This window comes from Orycteropus afer, unplaced genomic scaffold, assembly GCF_000298275.1.
Source record: "Orycteropus afer afer isolate SDZICR_OR568_19922 unplaced genomic scaffold, OryAfe1.0 scaffold00038, whole genome shotgun sequence".
NCBI classification, from domain to species: domain Eukaryota; kingdom Metazoa; phylum Chordata; class Mammalia; order Tubulidentata; family Orycteropodidae; genus Orycteropus; species Orycteropus afer.
Window position 1 is genome coordinate 3589549 of NW_006921625.1, and position 2787 is coordinate 3592335.

Genomic DNA, 2787 nt, shown 5'->3' on the forward strand with positions numbered 1-2787 from the left:
CCCAAACCAAACCCACTGCCACTGAGTCAATTCAGACTCACAGCACCCCTCGAGGACAGAGAAGAAATGCCCCACAGGGTTTTTAAGGCTGTGAACTTTGTGCAAGCAGACCGACTCATTTTTCTCCCAGGGAATGGTTGACGGGTTTGAACCTCCGACCTTTTGGTTAGCAGCCACACACTTTAACCACCATACCACCAGGGCTCCTAGAATCAAGACAATGCCACCAAAATACATAACCCTTGTTTCCTTCACTGCCAAATACAGTATTAAAAAAAGAGCCAATTTTATTTACAAATGTATTGATGAAGCAGCAAAGAGTACAAACTTTATCCTATCTTGTCCCTTTTTAACAGCACTTCACCTGCACACTTAGGAATCATAGTTGTCTCAGTGAAAAGCTCTGGTGTGACAGTCAGAGAACTGAGACGAACCAACAGGTCTGTCATGAAACAAACATTTTCCTTGTGTCCACACCTAACAAACTATGGTTTTCAAACATTTTCTCAAAAACGAGCATGAGCCTGTCACTGCAAGCAAAACAACTGACAGCATTTGTTGTGAAGGATAAAGTGAGACTTTCAAGTGAAGGCGAGAACTTTGGGAATCCTGGGTCCACCACCACGAGCTTGACAGCTCCCCAATACTAAGAGGCTGTTTTGACGAGAAAAGTGGTGATACTAACAACCATGTTTTTTTTTCAGGAAACATGTCAACATTTAGTAGATCTGCTTAACTCAGTGAACAGATATTTTCCAAAGAACCAGTAAATGATGTTGCAAAATCATTCAAAGTACAAGAAGATACACAGATGGATTTCGATGACATGCACATAGGGTTTCAGATTCCACAGTGCAATACACACCGTGGATCAGTGAACACAAAAGCAGATGTGAAACTGGAGCAGTCTTCTGTTAATCCAGACATTAGAAATTGGAAAGGCATTTGTATCTGAAAAAAAGGAAAATCATCTCTATTTACAGACAACATGATCCATGTACAGAAAATCCAAAGAACTTCCAAGAAAGATGCTACAGCTAATAGTTCAGAGGATACAACATCAACACTCAAACACCAGTTGTGTTCCTAAACACCAGCAATGAACAAACTGAAAAGAAATTGAGAAAACAATTCTATTTACAATGACATCTGAAAAAATAGAATACCTTGGAATAAACTTAACCGGCAAAGTGAAAGATTTGTACACTGAAAAACATTACCAAAAGACAAAAAAGAAGACCCAAATAAATGGAAAGACATCCCATGTTCAAGAACTGTGACACTAAATTACGTTAAGATGTGGAAAGTATGCCAAACATTTCAGTACAATCCATTGCAAAATTCCAACAGCTTTGCCTGCAGAAATGGGAAAGGCAATCCTGACGTGTGTGGAATTTAAAGGGGCCCCAAATACTTAAAACAATCGTGGAAAAGAACAAAGTGGGAGGACTGACACCTCCCACTTTCAAAAATGTTATTGGAACACTACTGTGATCAAAACAGTGTGATACTGTTAGAATGACAGAATGGAACAGAACTGAGACTTCGGAAATAAACCCATGTCTTTGGCCAACAGATTTTCAATAAAGGTGCCAAATCCATTCAATGGGGAAAGGATTGTCTCTTCAACAAACGGTGCTGGTACAGCTGGATCGCCACATGCAAAAGAATGCAGTTGGACTCCTGTCTAACACCAGACATAAAGATTAACGCAAATGGATTGATCTCCTAAATATAAGAATGAAAACCATAAGATTCTTAGAACAAAGCACAAAAGTAAAGTTTTAAGACCTTGTTTGGACAATGGATTCATAGATATGACACCAAAAGTGTGGACAACAAAAGAAAAAATAGATAAATTGAACTTCATCAACATTTAAAACTGTTATGCATCAAAGGACTTTATTAAGAAAGTGAAGAGACAACTTACAGAATGACATATATGATACAGGTTTAATATCGTGTGTGTGTGTGTGTGTATACATATACATATACATATACATACATATATATATATATATGGTGGGTTTTATATGTATACATATAGTTGTTTTATACACACACACACATAGCTGTTGTTATGTTGTAGTTATGTGCTGTCGAGTTGAACCTGACGCATAGCGACCCCTCCGTGGGTTTCCGAGGCGGTATCACTATGAAAGTACGTTGCCCTTCTGAGGAGTGGCTGGTGGGTTTGACCCGCCAGCCTTCCGGTTAGCAGTTAGGTGCCTTAGGCACTATGCTACCAGATTCCTACATATATATATTCTACAACTCAATAAAAAAATAGGCAAAGGACTTAAGTAGACAATTCTTCAAAGAAGATAAACAAATGGCCAATAAGCACCGATGAGGTGCTCAAAGGCATTAATCATTAGGGAAATGAAAGCATAACCATAATGAGATAGCATTTTCAGAGAGTCATTGTTGTTGTTGTTGTTAGGTGCCATCCAGTTGTTTCCAATTCATAGTGACCCCATGTACAGGAGAACAAAACACCACCCGATCCCGTGCCAGCTCCATGATCCCTGCTATACTTGAGCCCGTTATCGCAGCCACCGTGTCAATCCATCTCATTGAAGGCCTACCCCTCTTTTGTCGACCCTCCACCCTACCAAGCATGACATCCTTCTCCAGGGAATGGTCCCTTCTGACAACATGACCAAAGTAGGTAAGACAAAGTCTGGCCATTCTCGCTTCCAAGGAGCATTTCAGGTGAACTTCCTCAAGGACAGATCTGTTAGTTCTTTTAGCAGTCCATGGTGCTTTCAGCATTCTTCACCAGCA